A 23,449-nucleotide genomic window follows, 5' to 3' on the forward strand; every position below is an offset into this window, starting at 1 on the left:
TCTTTCACTGATTAATTTCCTCTATCATTTCCATCTGGTTTGGGAAACACTGAACTAAATTAATTTGTTTTGTGATTACAGAGTGTTTGTGTAACAGACAGGTGCAGGATTATTTAACAAAATTGCTGCACATTCCTGTGTATAATCCACAATATTTGGGGCCAACAGGTGGAATTTAATTTACACCTTTTGCTGAATTCCGAAAAAAAATGTTCAACAAGAAAACTCAATTCACTTTACCAAGAATTATTTTAAACACCATCAAATATTTAGCCAATGTCCATTTTCCTCAATCATTGACCATGTTGACTATTACTTCAATCTATCTATGCAGTAATTCTCTTTTTCTCTCCTTCCTTCCTCTGTTACACTCCCTCCTTTTCCCATTCTACTTTATTGTGTCGGCTGTTTCTTATCCTGTTCCTTTCCTCCGTTTTCTGTTTTAGTTCCCTCTGTCTTGAGGTTAATCATGAAGGCCCCATCTTCTCAACCCTGTCCCCCGTCTGAGGTGTGGTGATCCTCAGGTTAAACCACCACCAGTCAGCTCTCCCCCTCAAAGGGCAAAGCAGTCAATGGAACCTATGGCAACTTTACCTTACCTTACTCCCCCCTTGAGGTTAATTGTGACTTTGTGCGATAGCATAAACCAGCTGGAATGAATGGAAGTAAGCATCTACTTTTAAAAAATCTGATAATGTGATGCAAACATTTATTGCCCACGTCCAATTGCCTTGAGAAGGTGGTGGGGAGCTGCCTTTTTGAACTGCTACAGTCCATGTGATGTAGGTAAACCTACTGTGCTGTTAGGGAGGGAGTTCCAGGATTTTGACCCAGTGACAATGAAGGAAGGGCACTCACCACCCAAGTCGGAATGGTAAGTGACTTGGAGTGAAAGCTCCAGGTGGCAATGTTTCCATACATCTGTTGTCATTGTCCTTCTAAGTGGTGGAGACCCAGGGTTTGGAAGGTGCTGTCAAAGGAATTGTTGCAGAGCATCTTGTAGATGGCACACATCGCTGCCACTGTGTATAGGTGGAGGATGTGCATGTTTTAAGATGGTGGATAGGGTGTTGTACGAGGACACCCAGGTCTCATTTCACATTCCCCTCTCTTAATTTATGACCATTAGATAAGAGTCTGCCCTTCCATTTTTGCTACCAAAGTGTATAACCTGAATTTATCCAAGTTATTCTGCATCTACCATTCATTTGCCCACTCACTCAACTTTTCCAAATCACACTGAAGGATTTCTGCTTCCTCCTCACAGCTCACCCTCCCACCCAACTTGGTGTCATCTGCAAATTTGGAGATATTACATTTTTTTCCCTCATCTAAATCATTAATATATATTGTGAAAGCTGGGGACCCACCGCTGATCCCTGTGCTAACCCACTGGTCACTGCCAATTTGAAAAAGATCCACTAATTCCTACTCTTCGTTTCCTGTCTGCCAACCAGTTTTCTATCCACCTCAGTACACGAACCCCAATCCCATGTGTTTTAAGTTAACATGCTAATCTCTTATGCAGGACTTTGTCAAAAGAATTCTGAAAGTCCAAATAAACCACATCCATTATGAAATGAAAATCGCTTATTGTCACGAGTAGACTTCAATGAAGTTACTGTGAAAAGCCCCTAGTCGCCACATTCCGGCGCCTGTCCGGGGAGGCTGTTACGGGAATCGAACCGTGCTGCTGGCCTGCTTGGTCTGCTTTCAAAGCCAGTGATTTAGCCCAGTGTGCTAAACAGCCCCTCATCAACTCTACTAGTTACATCCTCGAAGAATGTCAAGCATAATTTCCTTTCATAAAACTCTGTCTGGTCATGCCACTGTTTTCTAAGTGCTCATTTTAAAATCTTTGATAATGGATTCTAGAATTTTCCCAACCACTGATGCATATACTGGTCTGTAATAGCTACCCAACAATCTGTAGGAACTGTTCCAGAGTCTATAAAATCCTGGAAGATGACCATCAGTCTTGCTTGTATTTACACTCCATGTTGAGTGGATAACGCCAATAGTGATGAGGGAAGGGAAACAGCCACAAACCAACGGTCTTGATGAAGTAGAGAGGGAGAAACTGTTTCCAATGACAGGACAGTTTGGTAAACAGAGGACACAAATCTCAGAAACATCACAAGGGAACTAGGAGGGGAGAAGAGGAGAAGTTATTTTACGCAGCAATTATTATGAACTGGAACGGGCTGCCTGATAGGTGGAAGCAAATTCATTAGTAACTTTCCAAAAGGTATTTGGCTAAATACTTGAAAAGGAAACATTTCTGATGGAAATGGAGAAGGAATAGGGAGAAAATGGGACTCGTTGGATCGCTCTTTGAAAGAGATGGCACAGATATGATTATCAAATGGCTTCTTTCTGTGCAAAATGATTCTATAACAGCCCAACTGAACTCTTCCATGCAAAGAGAAATGGTAAAAACTGACGACTGATTCTGAGACAATAGAATATTCCAGCCTTAAATCACCTTACCGAGGCTCGAGTTTCTCTCCTGTTTTTATTCCCTCTTGTTGGGCTGCCAGTGAAGATCCATTGTTCTCAATTGGTTTATCTGTCCTGGAATTCCATCGGGTGACAGCAGCGACACCTCCTGTGAAGAGTCAATAACAGTGGCACAGTGTCTCGGTAACCACGGTGAGTCACTGCTGGGCGCTGCCATCACAGAGCTGATTCTGCAAAAACCACCAAATAGCTCTTGGGAACAGTCAGTTAAACAAATCATTGCTTTGCAGCCCGGTTGCAATGGGGTAGTTGAGACCTGTGGAAAGCGGCTGCTGATGCAATCTGTTCATGGAATGTGGTCACAGCTAGTTAATGCTGACATTCAGTCACACATCAATGCTTTGGTTTGGGTCACGTGTATTTTTCTCTCACAGATACAGAGATGCCCCTTTGTTGAGTACAGCCAGGCATCAGTAAAGCAGCAGCCCTGTGGCCCATTCAGGAGACTGCTAGTCACACAGGCCACAGAACCCATGCAATGTTCCCTCATTCATAGAATCATAGAATGCCTACAGTGCAGAAGGAGGCCATTCAACCCATTGAGTCTGCACTGACCCTCTGAAAGAGCCTCCTACCCAGTCCCATTCCCCCGCCCTGTCCCCGTAACCCTGCTAACCTGCACATCTTTGGACTGTGGGAGGAAACCGGAGCACCCGGAGGAAACCCATGCAGATGCACAGACTAAGGATGGATGTGCATGACTTGGAAAGGGTCCAGAGGAGGTTCACAAGAATGATCCATGGAATGAAGAACTTGTTGTATGAGAGACAGTTGAGGACTCTGGGTCTGTACTCGTTGAAGTTTAGAAGGATGAGAGGGGATCTTATTGAAACTTACAGGATACTGCGAGGCCTGGATAGAGTGGACGTGGAGAGAATGTTTCCACTTGTAGGAAAAACTAGAACCCCCATCTCAGACTAAAGGGTCAATCCTTAAAACAGAGATGAGGAGGAATTTCTTCAGCCAGGGGGTGGTGAATCTGTGGAACTCTTTGCTACAGAAGGCTGTGGAGGCCAAATCACTGAGTGTCTTTAAGACAGAGATAGATAGGGTCTTGATTAATAAGGGGATCAGGGGTTATGGAGAGAAGGCAGGAGAATGGGGATGAGAAAATATCAGCCATGATTGAATGTCGATGGGCCGAGTGGCCTAATTCTGCTCCTATACCTTATGGTCTTATGACACGGGGAGAAAGTGCAAACTCCACATAGACGGTTACCCAAGGTCGGAATTGAACCCGGGTCCCTGGTGCTGTGAGGCAGCAGTGGTAACCACTGTGCCACCGTGCCGCCCTGTTAACCTTCAAACAAAAAGACTTGGGCTGGAATATTCCAGCCATTCGTTGGCGACTGGATTCTCTGGTCCTGCCTGCAACGCACCCCCATCTGCGGAATTCCCACTGACAGCAGCGGAGAGAGAGAATCCTGGCACAAACGAATGGCTCGCCGCCTCCCGCCCATGGTTTATATGTCACTTTTCATGACCAGTCGATATTACAATCCCGAACCAGATCCCAACAGTGGCTCGGATAAGAGGCAGAAATCCCAAGATTTTATTTTAATTTCGTAATACTGTGGGGAAAGGACACCTCGCTCCAGGAGTGATTTCAGGAGGGCAGTGCGGTAACACAGTAGTTAGCACTGTTGCTTCACAGTTCCAGGGTCCCAGGTTCGATTCCTTGCTGGGTCACTGTCTGTGCGGAGTCTGCACGTTCTTTTCGCGTGGGTTTCCTCCGGGTGCTCCGGTTTCCTCCCACAGTCCAAAGATGTGTAGGTTAGGTGGATTGGCCAGGCTAAATTGCCCTCAGTGTCCAAAAAGGTTAGGTAGGGTTACGGAGATAGGGTGGAGGCATTGGCTTAAGTAGGGTGCTTTCTCCAATACTCGACGGGCCGAATAGTCTCCTTCTGCACTGAGAATACTATGATTATGATTCATGCAAAGTAAAGATGGCTTATCAAAACAAACTTTATTACTAACATAGTATTAAAATATCTTTAACATCACACAAGAAAATAGTTCACAATTACCCTTTAAACAATACCAATCAATACAGTGACACAATAACCCTTAGCTGCTATCTTTATTCCCACTCAAACAACCAAAACACCTCTGATCCCAATCCACTTTTAAATACAGTTAGTACTCAGGGATAATTGCTGTACGGAGATGTCTTGAATACTCCACATTGAGAAAGAGAGACCGTTTGTGACTGTTTAAATAAAGAGACCTGGCCCCCTGTTAGAATAATGCAGAATCTCTGGCTGTATTTATTCAGAAACCCTCTCAGCTCAGCCAAAAACTAACCCTGAAAACTCCGACAGCTGGCTGCTTCAACCTTTGACCCCTCCCATGAACTTCATCACCTTGTCAATTGGAACACAATAGGCCAGATTCTCCGATTCTAAGGCCAAGTGTGGAGGATGTGTGGCGTTTTACATGGAGAGAATCGGCGCAGGGCCAGCACCATTGCTGTGACCGGTGAGGGGTAAGCAGCCACGCCACGTAAAACAGCCGGCTTCCATTAAATAAACGGCTGGGTCTGTGGCCGCGCATGTGTACGGCGACAACCTGCAGTGGTCGGGCCATAAAACATGGCGCCGGCTGTGCGAAGACCCGACCGGCCAGATAGTGACCCTTGGCCACCTCCCACCAATCCCCCTTGCCGTCGCGAAAGCCCAACCCCCAGCCAACAGCACGGCTCCTGCCCGACTGTGGCGGTGCTGGACACAGTTCGCAGCCGCCACGCCGGGTTCCCGCACGGCCGAGACCATAAATGAACCGTGCTGTCAATAACTTGGCCCACCAGGACCGGAGCATCGGGGTAGGGTCTTCAGGAGATGGGCTGAGGCTGTCCCAACGGCGTACGGAGAGCACCGCGATGACTCTATATTGGAATGGGCGGAGCATCCAAAACCTGCGTCGAACAAGTGCCACCCCCCGATTTTGGCATAAAAAGGAATTCTCCACCCGATCATCGTTTATGAAATCGGCGTCGGGGAACGGAGAATGTCGTCCAGTGTCTCTGATTAACTACTCTGCAGGGAACCATCTTAATATCAATAAAAGTCCATTAACCCAAACTTTTACGATGCTTTAGTTGCACCTCTGGCTCCAAAAAGCATAACTGTCTTGCGAAACCAGGATTTCTAAAAACACTACTGCAGCAGTCACACACACTAACCCAGGGTTTTAACCCTTACTACACCAAATACATACACTGCAATATATCTGCAATTCCCACATTCATCACACTTTACAGCCATGAAAATACTTTTGAAGTGTGCTCAATATAGGAAACACGGCAGCCAATTTGTTTACAGCAAGCTCCCAAAAACAACAATGTGATCATCACCAGATAATCTCAGGCGGGATTCTTCGACCCCACGCTGGGGCGGAGAATCGGCAGGGGGGGGGGGGGGGGGGGTGGGGGGGGATCTTGCGACGCCGCTCTGCCGAATTTCCGGGCACAGGAGAATTAGTGGCAATAACACCGGCGCGGTCGAGCGGCCCCCCCCCCTCCCCCCCCCCCCCCGGCGATTCTCCACGCTCGACGGGCCAAGTGCCTGCCAAGTTCGGCCGAGTATCGCCGGTGTTCACGTGTGGTCCTACCCGATGGGACCTCGGGGTTCATGCTGCGGGAGCCGTCCTGGTGGGGAGGGAGGGGGGATCCGACACCCGGGGGGGGCGTCCACGGTGGCCTGGCCCGCGATCGGGGCCTACCGATCGTCAGGTGGACTAATCCTGGGGGGGGGGGGTATATTCCTCCGCGCCAGGCTCCTGTAGGGCTCCCACGCGCATGTGTGGATTAGTGCCGGCCATGGCGTGCGTGGACCAGCGTCTGCTGGCGTCATCCCCGTGCTTGCGCGGAGGCTGACACGGCCAGCGCGTAGCAAAAGTGTGCACCCATGGCACAGGCCCGCCCGCGGATTAGTGGGCCCAGCCCACCGTCGGGGCACCCCCCGGGGCCAGATCGCCTTGCGCCCCCCCCCCCCCCCAGGACCCCAGAGCCCGCCCATGCCGCCAGATCCTGCCGGTAAGGGACCCAGTCTAATCTACGCTGGCAGGACTGGCATAGAACCAGCGGGACTTCGACGCATCACAGGCCGGAGAATCACCCGGGGGGGGGGGGGCACAGCGAGCGGCTGCCGACCGGCGCAGAGCGATTCCCGCCGAATCTCCGGTGCTGGAGAATCACCGGGCGGGGGGCGCATTAAGCGGCCGCTGACCGGCGCGATTCACGCTCCCGCCGAATCTCCGGTGCTGGAGAACTCGGCGGCCGGCGGAATTGACGCCGCCTACCAGCGATTCTCCGACCCGGCGGGGGCTCGGAGAATCTAGCCCTATCACTCTGCATTTTTATGCTCTAAGTGGGACTTCAACCTAGAACCTTTTCACTCTGAGGTAAGAGTGTTAGCAGCTGACCCACAACTGATAGGACTGCAAATATCCATCTTCAGAAATTCCTGGGGGTGGCGGGGTTAGGGGTTTGTGCTGTCAGGGTACAGATCACCACTGCTGTTCTCCCTGACCAAAGTTCTTTGAATATTTTGGTTGGACATTAAAGCCATTTTTAACAGGTGTGTGACACCAGGAACCAGCAGCCTCGCAGAGCACTGATGGGGCACTTCATCAACCTGTCAGCCCTGGCTCAGTGGGTACTGCTCTCCATTGTCAATAAGAAAGTTGTTGGTCTGGGTACCAGAGACCTAAGCTCAAAAAAGCCTGAGCAACACTCTCAGTGGAGTACTAAAGGAGTGCTGCACTGTTGGAGGTGCAGTTCAGATAAGGTCACCCTCCTGCTCGCCCAAGATGTAACAAGTCCTGCAGCACCATTTTGAAGAAAAGTGGGTGAATTCTCCCTGGTGTGTTGGCCAAGGTTTATCCATCAATACGTATCATAAAAAATGATTATCCAGTCATTGTTTTTTTTTGGGAGCTTGCTGTGCACGAATTGGCTCTCAGTCCCCTGCATTGCAAGTGACTGCACTTGAAAGGTTCCTCATTGGCTGGAAACTGTTAGAACATAGAACATAGAACATAGAACAGTACAGCACAGAACAGGCCCTTCGGCCCTCAATGTTGTGCCGAGCCATGATCACCCTACTCAAACCCACATATCCACCCTATACCCGTAACCCAACAACCCCCCCCCCCCCATATTAACCTTACTTTTTTTTTTTAGGACACTACGGGCAATTTAGCATGGCCAATCCACCTAACCCGCACATCTTTGGACTGTGGGAGGAAACCGGAGTTATGATATCAATTCAAGAGAAACTATGCAAATGAGCAAGTAGCTGCGTGTAAACCAGGCGACAGTAGACATTGTTCAGAGGAGCTTTTAGTTTAGCCAGCAGCATGTGGAGTGAAAGAATTACTGCTGAACTTTCCTGTTAACAATAGCTGTTGAATTTTTATAGTAAAACTGTCTGCTCAGCAATTCTGTAGTGCATCTTTAAATAAACTGAACCTACCAGTCCTGTGTGAGATTAGTAAGTTAACAGAAAGTGCTTTGAGCATCCTACAGTTGTGAAAGGTATGGTAGAAATTATTTCTTTGCTCACAATGTTCAAAAAAAAATTCCTTGTGCTTCTAGTGACCAGCCCTAGAAACAACGATCTTTGACAAAGAGTCATCCAGAGACCTAAGCTAATGTAAACATTAGCTCCCTTCTCTCTCCACAGATGCTGACAGACCTGCTGAGATTGTCCAGCATATTGTGTTTTTGTATCTGGTACGTGGTGTTGCTATGGGCATAAGTGGAGCTCAGGAATTTTGATAGTGTCCTTTCCCACAATAAACATTTCCAGGACGCGATTCAGCGACTCCGTTGCCAGGGTGCCCAGGTGCCATGCTGGTAGTGCCAGGGGTCAGATCCCAGGGAGGGTCTTGCCAATTAGAGGGGGGATTCCCAGGGGCCTCCCCAAGGTTGGGTGGTGTGGGGGTAAAAAGGCGATGGGCCCTGAAAAAGGGAGGGGGGGAAGGGCGGGAAGATCGGGCTGCCGGACAAAATGGCGCCCTGACCTGCGAGGAGTCTTTTCAGCAGGAATCCCTCTAAGTGTGGCCTTGGCAGGGAGAAATTCCCCAAGGCTAAAAGGCCAGCAAAGTGCCGGTGGATAGAGAGATAGTCTCTGGGTGTTGCAACCGCGGAGAAACACACCGCTAAGTTCAGCAGACTTTAACTTCAGCCCGCTTAATTGTGCCCCCAGCATATGCAAAGAGCCCTGAAATAGAAAATTAGAGTCTTTACCCTGGAAAAGGTTGAGGGGTGACCTTTTAACATTAAAAGGTTTGACATAGTAGACAGAAGGAAAATGATTCCACTTGTGGGGAAATCTAAAGCTCTGAGCCATAAATCAAAAACGTAAAGTAGAGAGTTATCAATAAATCCATTCGGGAATCCAGGCTGTTTCTGTGCTCCAACACTTATTAAATCTCCATCATGAAGTCACTGTTTGTTCTGTCATTTTCTTTATGTTGGATTCACAGAAAGTTGTGAGAAAATCCACATTTATTTGGTTAAAGATGGAGGGGGAGTGGAGGGGGAGATGTAAAAATCTTTGTTAGGCGGTGTGTAAACATGGCAGCAGAGGCTATATTGCCTGGTTATTCCTGCTTAATTAAAGTTTCACTCCTACACCACTCACTCCCAGCCCTTGCATGCACCCCCGCTGCACTCTATTTGTTTTGTGTTCATAAAGTGCTCACAAGCACTGTGGTGAATTATACTGCATTGTAATTCACACTGTATTGCATTGCATTGTATTATGTCCTTGTGGGCTCTGTATGTGAGCCGTTGCACGGCTCTGCCCATAGGAGGAGATGAAGAGCTTGTACAGGGCTCCACCCATGGCTCTGCCCATGGCTCCTCCCACTACCGGAAGTATAAAGTGCTGCAGCTGTAAGCCCTGCTCTCAGTTCCTCTGGTCGCAGGCTGGCTCAGGTGTAAGACTATTAAAACCACAGTTTACTTCCAATCGTGTCTCTAGTGAATGATGGTCAGATCAATTTAATAGTCTTAGAAAACTTGAAGAAAACTACTATGGAATCAGCCCTCAAACCTGATCGACTAGAACTTGACCCACAAGCTGCAGAGGCGAAGGAAATCTTCCTATACTGGCTTCAATGTTTCAAGGCCTACCTGGCTGAATCAAGCACATCCGAGACTACAGAGGAGCAGAAACTCAGCCTACTGCACGCACGGGTGAGCCATCGTATCTCTACACAACTAAATTGTACCACCTCATATACTGAGGCCCTGGCTATGCTCGACTGACTGTACGTGCGGGCGGTAACGAGGTCTACGCGCGGCACATTTTCACGACTCGCCGCCAGCACCCTGCAGAGTCGTCAGAAGACTTTCTGCGCGATTTAAAAGCCCTTGCTCGGGACTGTAATTTTCAGGCTGTAACAGCCTCCCAACATATGGAACTCGCTGTACGTGATGTATACGTTGCAGGGCTTAGGTCTATGTGCGCCAGCAATTGCTTGAAAAAGGGGCCCAGAACTTGGAGGACACGGTAGAGTTAGCTACAACTATGGAAGTTGAGTTCCGCAGTTTGAACTCATTCCCCGCAGACCAGGCAACCCCAATGTGGGCCCCCGACCAGCGACTGCCCCAGGCCTGCGCCGCGCGGCCATCCACCCACTATGGAGCGCCAGCGTGTCATTTTTGTGGCCAGCCCCAACACCCACGGCAGCACTGCCCGGCCCGCAACGCGACCTGCAGCAGCTGCGGTCGCAAGGGACACTATGCCCGAATATGCCTCGCAAAATCAAAAACTCCAAACTCCCCCGCAGTCCAGAGCACTCGCCTCCCAAACTCACAGGCCCGCAGGCTCTGTAATGCTGCAGCGTGTCTGCCAACTCCACCCCCACCCGACATGTGCAACTCATGGGGGCCGCCATCTTGGCAACCCTCCTCCACGCGGTTGGCCACGTGCGATTCATTGGGGCCACCATCTTGGACGCCATCTTCCTCGCCGCCCTCCACGTGCGATCCACGGGGGTGGCCATCTTGGACACCATCTTCTTCAGCACCCGCCACGTGCGATCAACAGGGGCCGCCATCAACCGAATCTCACCTCGCCGACCTCAGCGGACAGTCATCACGGGGCCACTCCAGCACAGCTGATCGAGCCGCCGACTACCCGAAACTCAACGCAGTCATGTTGGGCCAATCGCGTCCGAAGCGCGGACAGTCATCACGGGGCCACTCCAGCACAGCTGATCGAGCCGCCGACTACCTGCAACTCAACGCAGTCATGTTGGGCCAATCGCGCCCGAAGCACCTCCAGAGCTCGATGATGTCCGTCAAAATCAATGGGTACAGGACACTGTGCCTCTTCGACTCCGGGAGCACTGCGAGCTTCGTACATCCTGACCTGGTAAGACGCTGTTCGCTCCCTATCTTCCCTGCACGGCAAACTATCTCCCTCGCCTTGGGCTCACACTCGGTACACATACAAGGGCGCACCGTCGCGACCCTAACGATTCAGGGTGCCAGCTACTCTAATTTCCAGCTGTACGTACTCCCCGACCTCTGCGCCCCACTCTTACTTGGACTCGACTTCCAATGTAATCTCAAGAGCCTCACACTCAGCTTCGGCGGACCTCTACCTCCACTCACTATCTGCAGTCTAGCGACACTAAAAATCGACCCCCCCTCCACTCTTCACTAACCTCACTTCGAACTGCAAACCCGTAGCCACTCGCAGCAGGCGGTATAGCCTGCAGGACAGGGTATTTATCAGATCCGAGGTCCAATGGCTCCTACATGAGGGAGTCATAGAGGCCAGTAACAGCCCTTGAAGAGCTCAGGTGGTGGTCGTCAAGATCGGGGAAAAGTTCCGGCTGGTGGTTGATTATAGCCAAACCATTAGCCGGTTCACGCACCTCGATGCGTACCCCCTCCCCAGAATTGCAGACATGGTTAATCAGATCGCCCAGTACCGCATATTCTCCACGGTGGATCTGAAGTCTGCATACCACCAGCTCCCAATACGCCCGGAGGACCGCCACTACACGGCGTTCGAGGCAGATGGCCGCCTCTTCCATTTCCTCCGGGTCCCCTTTGGCGTCACGAATGGAGTCTCGGTGTTCCGACGAACAATGGACCGAATGGTGGACCAGTATGGGCTGCAGGCCACGTTTCCGTACTTGGACAATGTCACCATCTGCGGCCATGATCAGCAGGACCACGACGCCAACCTCCACCGATTTCTCCAAACCGCCCAGAAACTCAATCTCACCTATGACACGGAGAAATGCGTTTTTCGCACTACCAGACTAGCCATCCTCGGCTATGTCGTGGAAAACGGAGTCCTGGGCCCCGACCCGGACCGTATGCTTACAACTCCCTCTCCCTCATTGCCCCAAGAGGTGCCTGGGATTCTTCTCATTTAATGCCCAGTGGGTCCCTCAATATGCGGACAAAGCCCGCCCACTCTTTAAGGCCACACCCTTTCCTCTGTCAGCTGAGGCCCGCCAGGCCTTCAACTGCATTAAGGAGGACATCGCAAAAACCGCCATGCGGGCGGTGGATGAATCCGTCCCCGTCCAAGTGGAGAGCGGCGCCTCAGAGGTCGCTCTCGCCGCCACTCTGAATCAGGCAGGGAGACCAGTCGCCTTCTTCTCCCGAACCCTCTCGGCTTCGGAACTTCGACACTCCTCAGTCGAAAAGGAAGCCCAAGCCATTGTGGAAGCCGTACGGCACTGGAGGCGCTACCTCGCAGGTAGGAGGTTTACCCTCATCACCGACCAAAGATCGGTTGCCTTCATGTTTGACAACTCGCAAAGGGGCAAAATTAAAAATGATAAAATCTTGCGGTGGAGGATCGAACTCTCCACCTATAATTATAATATATATCGACCGGGGAAGCTCAACGAGCCCCAAGATGCCCTCTCCCGCAGCACATGAGCCAGCGCGCAAGACGACGGCCTGAAGGCTATCCACAACAACCTCTGCCACCCGGGGGTCACCCGGCTCGACCACTACGTCAAAGCCCGAAATCTGCCTTTCTCCACCGAGGGTTCAAAGCCATCACCAGGGATTGCCCGATCTGCGCGGAGTGCAAACCGCACTTCTATAGACCAGACAAAGCCCACCTGGTAAAGGCATCCCGGCCCTTTGAACGCCTGAGCATCGATTTCAAAGGGCCACTCCCCTCGACCAATCGAAATGTGTACTTTCTGAACGTCATCGATGAGTTCTCCCGCTTCCCCTTTGCCATCCCGTGCCCCGATATGACCTCCCACACAGTCATCAGAGCCCTGCACAGTGTCTTCACTCTGTTCGGTTTCCCCAGCTACGTACACAGCGACAGGGGTTCATCGTTTATGAGCGACGAGCTGCGTCAGTACCTGCTCGACAAGGGCATCGCCTCGAGCAGGACTACCAGCTACAACCCCAGGGGGAACGGGCAGGTGGAGAGGGAGAACGCGACAGTCTGGAAGACCGTCCTACTGACCCTCCAGTCCAGGAATCTCCCGATCTTCCATTGGCAGGAGGTCCTCCCCGACGCGCTCCATGCAATTAGGTCCCTCCTATGCACCGCCACCAGCCAGACACCTCACGAACGACTATTTGTTTTCTCTAGGGGAACTACCACGGGGGCTTCGCTCCCATCCTGGTGGAGGACACCGGGCCCGGTTCTCCTCCGGAAGCACGTCCGGACACACAAAACAGACCCGCTAGTCGAGAGAGTGCTACTACTTCATTCAAACCCCCAATACGCCTTTATGGAATTCCCCGACGGCCGTCAGGACACCATTTCCCTCCGGGACTCGGCGCCTGCAGGATCCAACACTACCACCACCGCCGAGGTACCCCTCACACTACTCCCCACCCAACCCCCCACGCCCTGCTCCCCTGCGCCTATAGGTTCCCTGCCCACGCTCGGCGCCCCCGCGCCTATAGGTTTCCTGCCCTCCCCGGTCAGGTATGAAGCTTGGACCGAAACACCCCCGGAGTCCGCCCTCGTACCCACACCGATCATCACCACTCAGCCACTCGAAGAGGCTGCAACCCCGGTGCTCCGCCGATCCCAAAGGACGACTCGGCCACCGGACCGGCTCAACTTGTAGACCCGTCACCCCCGCCGGACTTGATTTTTTTTACAGGGGGTGAATGTGGCGAATTATACTGCATTGTAATCCACACTGTATTGCATTGCATTGTATTATGTCCTTGTGGGCTCTGTATGTGAGCTGTTGCGCGGCTCTGCCCATAGGGGGAGATGAGGAGCTTGTACAGGGCTCCACCCTTGGCTCCGCCCATGGCCCCTCCCATTACCGGAAGTATAACGTGCTGCAGCCTTAAGCCCTGCTCTCAGTTCCTCTGGTCACAGGCTGGCTCAGTTGTAAGACTATTAAAACCACAGTTTACTTCCAATCGTGTCTCTAGTGAATTGATGGTCACATCAAGCACTGTACAAACTGCAGTGTGTGGGGTCAGAGAGTGCAGGGTTTCAGAGAGCACAGCTTTTTAAAAGATAGACCGTCAAACTATAGGGATCGAGAACTTTATTTCTTCAAAGACATTTTACTGATGTTTGCACATGTCTGAAACCTTGATTAATTTTCACCCTGCAACATTCAACTCGTATCTGGGCAGACAGCATGTAGACTGCAGCCGATGGTACCGTACGCCCAACTTGTCAAAGGCACATTCTCCATTTGTTCATTTTCCTCACAGGCAGTGATTTAAAAAAAAAGAAATCCAGCGCAGAAGAAAGCCATTTGGCCCATCGAGTCTGCACCCCCGACCCTTGCTAGGCCCACTCCCCCGCTATATCCCCATAATTCTGTACATTGATCATGGCCAATCCACCTAACCTACACATCTTTGGACTGTGGGAGGAAACCGGAGCACCCGGAGGAAACCCACGCAGACACGGGGAGAAAGTGCAAACTCCACACAGACAGTCACCCAAGGCTGAAATCGAACACTGGTCCCTGGTGCTGTGAGGCAGCAAGTGCTAACCACCGTGCTGCCCCTTATTTATTCTGCTCTGATGTAACACATTCTTTGCAAACTAACATAACACAAACTCCCAGCCGTGATCACACAGGGAAATTCAATCTTTGCCCCAAAGGAATGTGCTCAAACCCAGATATATCCATTCTCTACATTGGAGGTGTTATGTTTTTGGGGGTTTTGCCTTCACTCACAGTAAAGTCAAAGGACAACCAGCTTGCCACACTATAAGTTACTTATCCAGTTGTAAGAGTTTATTGCAGAGATGTTGCTTGCTCACAGTCTACGATGGAAGGGAGGGAAAATCCCCCGAGTGCTGCTGAAAAATGAAATGAAAATCGCTTATTGTCACAAGTAGGCTTCAAATGAAGTTACTGTGAAGAGCCCCTAGTCACCACATTCTGGCGCCTGTTCGGGGAGGCTGGTCCGGGAATTGAACCGTGCTGCTGGCCTGCCTTGGTCTGCTTTCAAAGCCAGCGATTTAGCCCTGTGCTAAACCAGCCCCATTCTGATGATGTCACCGTGTAATTATGTGACATGCGATATAGAAGAGCATTGGTTCCAATCCATAACGGTTGTATTTAGTAATTTTTTCTATGATGTTACTTCGCTTTTTATGCTAAGGCTAAATTGCAAAGTCTGACAGTTAACCTTGTCAAGATGTGAATGTCATAACATCCTAGTTCCCCAGTGTCGGATTTTTGGGGTACCCAAATGTTGTGCTGGGGTCTCCCTCCCCCCAGAAGCTCCCACGTAAGAGTTTACCCGGCAATTGTCCAGAATGGCCAACTTCCCCTCGACAATTGTGCTGGTCTGTGAACCATCCAACAAACCAACTTAAATCGTCAACTTCTGATGGTTCTGTTAGTTTTACTCTCATAGTTACTCCGAAAGAGATGGAAGGAAAGAAAACCCACTTTTAACATCAGAGTAATTATTTTAAACACCCAGACCGAGCCTTGCACTTGACACCCAACCTCCCCCCCCTCCCCACCCACATCCACCCTCTCCAGAGGACCCCCACACCACACCACCCCTGTCTGACCCCAGGCCCAGTGAACACCAGATACTCCTGCTAGTCTGACCCTGGCACAAATCCCCACCCCACCCACCTCACCCCCACGGTCTGACTCCCTCCACCCAGCCCTACCCCCTCTGGGAACACTCCTCCCATACCCCCAGTCTGACTGCGTGCCCTCTGTGGCCCGGTCCAATTCTGGTCCCCGGTCTGATTCTGTCCCCCGTCCGGCTCTGCCCCCGACTCTGCTCCGCCCCAGACTCAACTCCATCCTGGTCCGATTCCACCTCCACCATTCTGACACCTGAACCCCGCTCTCACTTACTTTCTCCCTTTCAATAGTCCCTTCAAACACCTGTTTTATGGCAACTACTGCTGTAAAAAGGGGCCATGTGCTCCCTTGCTATGCTCCATTTACACCACACTGCTGTGGTCGGAGGGTATGCTTCGCTGCTTCTGTCTCACCCAGCCTGAAGGTTGAGTGAGACAGGGGCTGTGCAATTGCAACTGAGCTAAGTCCTTTTGGAATGGCAATCTGCCGGTGATTGCCAGTTTGAGGAAGTTGCGAGGATAACGCAAAAGTAGTTAAACATTAGGCGTGAGTGGGCGTAAGTAGGGTGCTCTTTCAGAGGGTCTGTGCACACTCGATAGGCCGAGTGGCCTCCTTCTGCACTGTAGGAATTCTATAATTCGACAAACATAAACATGTCTGTCTGACAGTTTTTGCTGACATAATGATTACATGGTGTTGCAGTTTATGATGTCTTGACGTTTAAGGAAAAAGTCATTATTAAGATGTCAATTAATGGCCTAAGTGTATGTATCAATGCCTTGGAAAGACAAATATGGTTACATATATTGTCAAATGTTTAGAATTTGTTGTATTAGGAAAGTCTTTGCAGAATTGTAATGTTTGGAATCTTTTCCAAGAACCATTAAGAGGAACAGGGGAAATCTGTGAGGGTCTGTGGATTGAAATGTAAAGAGATTTTTTTTTAAATTTAGAGCACCCAATTATTTTTTTTCCAATTAAGGGGCAATTTAGCATGACCAATCCACAATCTTTGGGTTGTGGGGGTGAAACCCACGCAGACATGGGGAGAATGTGCAAACTCCACACGGATAGTGACCCAGGGCCGGGATTCAAACCCGGGTTTTCAGCGCTGCAGTCCCAGTGCTATCCACTGTGCCACATGTCGCCCTTGAAATGTAAAGAGATTATGACATCAGATTAAGCCAATCATCCAGGAAAGATTGGGATGTACCTGAATAGAGTAGGTGCCCAGAAAAGAGGATAAAAGGTGAGGCACTTTGAGATATCGGTACACACTGATAGAAGGATCAAAGATAATCAGCTAACAGAACATTTGAAGCGACAATACCATGGTTATCCGAGAGTTAAATTGAGGAAGACACAGCTAAGTGCTGTCTCCGATAAGTATCAGCTGGTTAATTTGTGTTATGTAATAAATCTACTGTAACTCATAATCAGGGTCTGTCACTGTGCAGTCTTAAATAAGTCATTAATAAGTCTCACATCTACTAATCTAACAACACAAATAAAAAAGACAAAACTGCAAATGTTGCAAGTCTGAATTAAATCAAGAATTCTGTAAATAAAGAAATCAATCCAAGGAATGTCCCAACGAACGTCACAAAATCACTGCAGCTCCTGCAGCCAATTCCATCTGAGCAAAAACCTACAAATGGTAAATTATTCAGGATTATGTAGGATATTCAGCACAGAAACAGGTCATTTGGCCCAATCGCCAATGCCAGTGTTTATGCTCCAATTGAACCTCATTCCCTCTTTCCTCATCTAAAACTCTGATCGTAATCCTTGATTCCCTTCTCCCCCTATGTTTGCCTAGTTTCCCCTCCTTCATGAAGGCCCCGCAATCTCAACCTTGCCCCTCGCCTGAGGTGTGGTGATCCTCAGGTTAAATCCCCACCAGTCAGCTCTCCCCCTGAAAGAGGAAAGCAGCCTATGGCCATCTTGGACTATGGTGACTTCACTTTTATTTTGCTAGTTTTCCCTTAAATGTGACAATTCTATTTCCTTCAATCACTTCCTGTGGTAGAGAGTGCCACATTCTCGCCACATTTTGGTTAAACAATTCCTTCTGTATTCTTATTGCTTTGGTGACTATATCAGTCTCCTGTTATGCTTCTTCCCACAAGAAGAAACATTCTCTCTCTGTGCCCGATCTACCAAACCTTTCAGTATTTTAAACGGGTTTGTTTCGAATCACTGGCTTTTGGAGCACTGCTCCTTCCTCAGGTGAATGAAGAGGTATGTTCCAGAAACATATATATAGACAAAGTCAAAGATGCAAGATGATGCTTTGAATGCGAGTCTTTGCAGGTAATTAAGTCTTAATTACCTGCAGTCTTAATTAAGTCTTTATTACCTGCAAGGACTCGGATTCAAAGTATCGTCTTGCATCTTTGACTTTGTCTATATATATGTTTCTGGAATCCACCTCTTCATTCACCTGAGGAAGGAGCAGTGCTCTGAGAGCTAGTGATTCAAAACAAACCTGTTGGACTTTAACCTGGTGTTGTAAGACTTCTTACTGTGCTCACCCCAGTCCAACCCCGGCATCTCCACATTATAACTTTAAAGACCTTAATTAGGTCACCCTTAAGCCTTCCTCCTTCAAGAGAAAAGACACCCAGTCCGAACAGCCTTTCCTGATATGTATACCTACGCTTTGTAAACCCTCTTTTCACCCTATCCAGTGCCTCTGCATCCTTTTTTATAACATGGCCACTAGAACTGCACACTGTATTAAGTGTGGTCTAACCAAGGTTCAAGTTAGCTCAGTGTAACTTCCCTGCTCTTCAGTTTTATCGATCTAGAATTAAACAGTTTGAATGAAATTAAATGAAGTAGATTACCAGGTAATTTATTTTGATAGCATTGGTTCGGGGCTGAATGTTAGCAAAAACACTGACCTCATTTGAAGAGCTCCATAGGATCTTTTGCATTCATCTGAACAGACAGATAGGGCAGCTGTTTTACATGTTATCCAAGGCACAGAACCTCTGACAGTGCAGCACTCCCTCAGTGTCAGACTAAATGTTGTGCTCATGTTCTGGATGCAGTGTGAACCCAGGTACGTCTGCGTCTGAGTGCCCACTGAGCTACTGGTCACACCAAAAAGAACTCAGCTCAGGTACCTCAGACACCTCTTTGGCATCCAAGTCAGACCTGAGTGAATTTTCAAGCAGGGATTTAAATGAGGGAGGGGCTTGGCAGCTTTCCCAACCAAAACAGATGGGTTGATGTTTTAATGTGAAAATCAGGATCCGATGGTGATTGTAGGCTTTCGGTCAATTAAAAATTAGCCTTCTCGTTCAGAATTGTCCAATTCTGTTTTTGAAAGTTGTGAGTTACAATCTTAAACCTCATTTATTTTCTGATTACATTTGTTTGTGCTTCACACTCTGTGAGTCAGTATTGCATTACAGTCATCTACGTGGGAGGATCTACAAATGATGCTCTCATTATACTGCAAGGCTTCCGAAAGCTCACAAGTACCTCATAAATTTACAAAGCGCTAATTCTGTACTGCTTTGCAAATCAAGGTCACATGAACACACTAGATTCACCACCAAAAGGGCCTGTTTAACATCAGTCACACAGCATTAACAATAATTAAACTCCTTTAACTTCATGAAATCAGAACAGAAAATGTTTCAAATATTCTACAACAAGTCTGGTAGCATCTAAGGAAATAATCTTTTTATTGTCACAAGTAGGCTTGCATTAACACTGCAATGAAGTTACTGTGAAAAGCCCTTAGTCGCCACATTCCGGTGCCTTTTCGGGTACACAGAGGGAGAATTCAGAATTCTCAGCTGGTACAGCAATTGAACCCGCGCTGCTGGCCTTGTTCTGCATCACAAACCAGCTGCCTAGCCCACTGAGCTAAACCAGCCATTCTCTGTGGAAACCAGCCACATTCCTCTCTATGGAGAGAGGAAAAGTGAACATATGAATGCATAAATTAGGAGCAGGAGGAGGCTGCTTAACGCCTTGAGCCTGTTCCGCTATTCAATAAAGTCTGATTGTAATCTCCTACCTACCTCCAATAACCTTTCACCCCCTTCTTTATCAAGAATCTATCTAGCTCTGCATTGAAAATATTCAGAGACCCTGCTTCCACTGCCTTTGAGAAAGGGACTTCTAAAAACTCATACCCCTCCCAGACAAAACATTTCTCTTCATCTCTGTCTTAAATGAACGACTCCTTATTTCTAAACAGTGATCCCTAGTTCCAGATTCTCTTTAACCTTTCAGGTCACTGACCTTCTATCAGAGCTGCCTTTAACTTGCATCAGTTCAGTTCTTTTTGTTTAATGCTGAGCACCAATGACACTTTCAGGGGACTGTGGATTACAAAACCTGATGGTACATGTGATGGATTAACATTGTTATAGAAGACACCAGCCTCGGGCGGCACGGTGGCACAGTGGTTAGCAGTGCTGCCTCACAGCGCCAAGGCCCCGGGTTCAATTCCAGGCTTGGGTCATTGTCTGTGTGGAGTTTGCATGCTCTCCCTGTGTCTGCGTGGGTTTTCTCCGGGTGCTCTGGTTTCCTCCAAGATGTGCAGGTAGGTGGATTGGCCATGCTAAATTGGCCCTTAGCGGCAAACGATGTGCAGGTTAGGTGAATTGGCAATGATCAATGCACCAGGTTACGGGAATAGGAAAGTGGGCCTAGGTAGAGTGCTCTTTCAGAAAGTTGGTGCAGACTCTATGGCATCCTCTGCACTGTTGTAATTCTATGGATTCTATGAAGCAGAATAATATATACAAAATTAAATCAGGAAATGTTGGTAAAATTCAACAGGTCAGGCAGCATCTGTTGCAAGAGGAAGGTAGGCTTAATGCTTTGGATCCATGACATTAAGCAACATTAACCCTACATTACAATATTGCCCATAGGTCATAAGTGTTTCATTGGCTATAAATTGTTTTGGGATGTCATGATATTATGAACATGATAGAAATGCAAGTCTTTCTCTGCCTTCCTTATTCCATGGACATTGCTTGACCTACTGAGTGCTTTCAGCATATTTTGTCTCTAACCCACCACTTTTCATGATCTCAGGACATTCCAAAAGCACTTTAAAGACTATTAAAGCATTTTTAAGGTCTAGTCCCTGTTGTAACGTAGGAAATGCATTAGCAAATGTTCACACAGCCAGCTCACACACAGCAATTCGATAAAGACCAGATAATCTGTTTTCAGAGTTATGAAGGGTGCGGTTTAACTAAATGGGGAAAAAGTCCCATTGTGAGTGCGTTTAGCCGCATGCTTCCCGGCACTCGCAGCACTGAGAAACACAAGGCTATACAACACAACTTGCGTTTGATAGGGGGCATCAACGGGGAACATTGAGAAGCTCCGCTCACCAGAACTCCTCAGTAAAGCGAGAGATCGGGACGCCATTTTTAAATGTTTATTTGATCGTCATTTTAATTAGCACTCGCTGTGAAAGAACAATATGGACAATTGAAAGAATATATTTTCTGAACTTACCTTGGAGAACACAGTGGAGTTTTTCTTCAATCTGTAAAAACCTGAGTGTAGCAAACAGCCCGATGCATCAGTGAGTCATTCATTCTGTCATGTTGGCCGATCAACAGGAGTGTCAGCAGCTAAAATTGACATCTTTCTGGACTGGCCGATAAAAGAAAGGCACGCAAGAGAAGAATCTTCACATTGGTGTGTTTCACCAGAATCTTCACCAGTATGTTTAATAATACAATATAAAAACCTCCTCACATGTAATTCTGTCCCTTTGGAATATCCTTAGTCACCCAACAACGCACTTAAAAGAAAAAACACAAACCAGGTCTTGCTGGAGAAACATAGCACGTCAACAACATGTGCCGCTTAGATGTGCAAATCATACAGGGATGTTATGAGTTGTGAATCTCCTGAAGTTTTTAAACATTTATTTCTTCATGGTCATAGGTATCACTGGCAAGGCCACCATTTGTTGCCCACCCCTAATTGCCCTTGAACTGAGTGACGTGCTCCACCATTTCAGAGGGAAGTTCAGAGTTAACTACATTGCTGTGGGTCTGAAGTCACATGGGGGCATGACCAGATTACAGCAATGATTTCCTAGTCACCATCACTGAGACTAGTTTTTCAATTCAGGATTATTGATTGAATCTAACATCCACTAGCTGCCCTGGGGGGATTTGAACTCTTGTCCCCAGTGACATTACCGCTACGCTACTATCTCCCTCATCTACTCCAGTTTCCTTTGCATAAACTATATCTCATTCCCAACCTCCCCATTATTTTTCAGGATTTGTTATATTTACAAATTAACTGCCCTTTAAACTCACGGTTTATTCTCCATTCTATCTGCAATTTACCTTCTCATTTGATCCAACCTTTTTCTCTGTTTATTCCTCTTTCTCTGCCTGGTCTAATTTGCTCCTTTTCCTTTATCTTTCCTTTGTTTCTTTCTCAATACTTATATCTTGTTGGTTATGGAGTTATCCTGTTGGCCTCACCATTCACGGAAGTCCAAGAAGCTCCACCACCATTACTGCACCTTTATTACTTTATACTTCTAGCTAATAATAAAACTGAAGGGCAAGGTTAAAGTCCATGGTGTAGCCGTGAGATATCTCACTCCAAAAAGTTCCTTTTCCAGTAAAATAATGTCAGCAATTCTTTCAGCTGCTGGCCATAACTGCTCGTCACAACTTCATTTTGGATTTCAAACATCAAGAAGGAACTGGACTGGTTCTTGATTGGTTCCCGATTGAGTAGAGATTACATCATTTAGATAACACTTTGTCCATGTGATTCCCTGGATTATTTCCAATATTCGAAGAGGAGTTTTCCAGAGCATTTTTCCTTCGAGGCTCTGGGTTTTTCCATGTTGTTTTTGCCTATCCCAGGAAATGACATGGTGGCCAAGGCACAACACTAACCAACAAGCCATTCCTGACTTCACAATTCTCCAGGAAAAGGAGAAGTGCTGAACAACCTATTTCTGCTCTTATTGTATATGTTATATAAAGCTGTGTTTGGACCTGATCTGGAATACTGCACCACACCTCAGCCACCTCAACCTGGGATTAATAAAGCACTTTAAATGTTGTAAAATATCCCATACTACACGAGAGTTATCAAACAAAATTTTACACTGTGTCATATAAAAAAAATTAAGGCAGGTGGGCAGCACGGTAGCATGGTGGTTAGCATAAATGCTTCACAGCTCCAGGGTCCCAGGTTCGATTCCCGGCTGGGTCACTGTCTGTGCGGAGTCTGCACGTCCTCCCCGTGTGTGCGTGGGTTTCCTCCGGGTGCTCCGGTTTCCTCCCACAATCCAAAGATGTGCGGGTTAGGTGGATTGGCCATGCTAAATTGCCCGTAGTGTCCTAAAAAGTAAGGTTAAGGGAGGGGTTGTTGGGTTACGGGTATAGGGTGGATACGTGGGTTTGAGTAGGGTGATCATGGCTCGGCACAACATCGAGGGCCGAAGGGCCTGTTCTGTGCTGTACTGTTCTATGTTCTATGTGACTAAAAACATGGGCAAAAAGCTAACTTTTGAGCTCCATCAGAGGCCTTGTGAGAGATATTGAGCGGGATTGTCCCCTACCCGGCAGGGTGGGGGGCGGGACGGAGTGGTGTGAACCTCTCCGGCATCGGGCCGCCCCAAAGGTGTGGAATCCTCTGCACCTTCAGGGGCTAGGCCGGCCCCAGAGTGGTTTGCGCCATGTGGCCGGCGGGGAATGGGCTTGGCGCCAACCGGCACGAGTTGGCACATGCGCGGGAGCGCCAGTGTGTGCTGGCGTCATCCCAGCACGGGGGGGGGGGGTTCATCTCTGCGTTGGCCATCGCAGAGGAATAGCAGCCAACGCGGAGGGGTAGAGTGCCCACACAGCACAGGCCT

At 48.4% G+C, this 23,449-nt stretch overlaps 1 protein-coding gene across 6 annotated transcripts in view; it reads right to left on the minus strand.

Annotated features, from left to right (window-relative positions):
* Nucleotides 1-23,449, minus strand: part of LOC119969732 (syntaphilin-like) — a 60,423-nt gene that overhangs the window by 14,001 nt on the left and 22,973 nt on the right. For 2 of the 6 annotated variants that reach the window (XM_038803745.1, XM_038803747.1), the window contains exons 2-3: nucleotides 21,067-21,207; nucleotides 2,491-2,608 (exon numbers count right to left, since the gene is read on the minus strand). The gene's annotated coding sequence lies outside the window, so the exon portion shown is untranslated. Of the gene's footprint in view, nucleotides 1-2,490; nucleotides 2,691-21,066; nucleotides 21,208-23,449 lie in introns of all 6 variants that reach the window. The other 4 variants (XM_038803750.1, XM_038803749.1, XM_038803746.1 and 1 more) reach the window with 3 other exon arrangements.

This window comes from Scyliorhinus canicula, chromosome 7, assembly GCF_902713615.1.
Source record: "Scyliorhinus canicula chromosome 7, sScyCan1.1, whole genome shotgun sequence".
NCBI classification, from domain to species: Eukaryota; Metazoa; Chordata; class Chondrichthyes; order Carcharhiniformes; family Scyliorhinidae; genus Scyliorhinus; species Scyliorhinus canicula.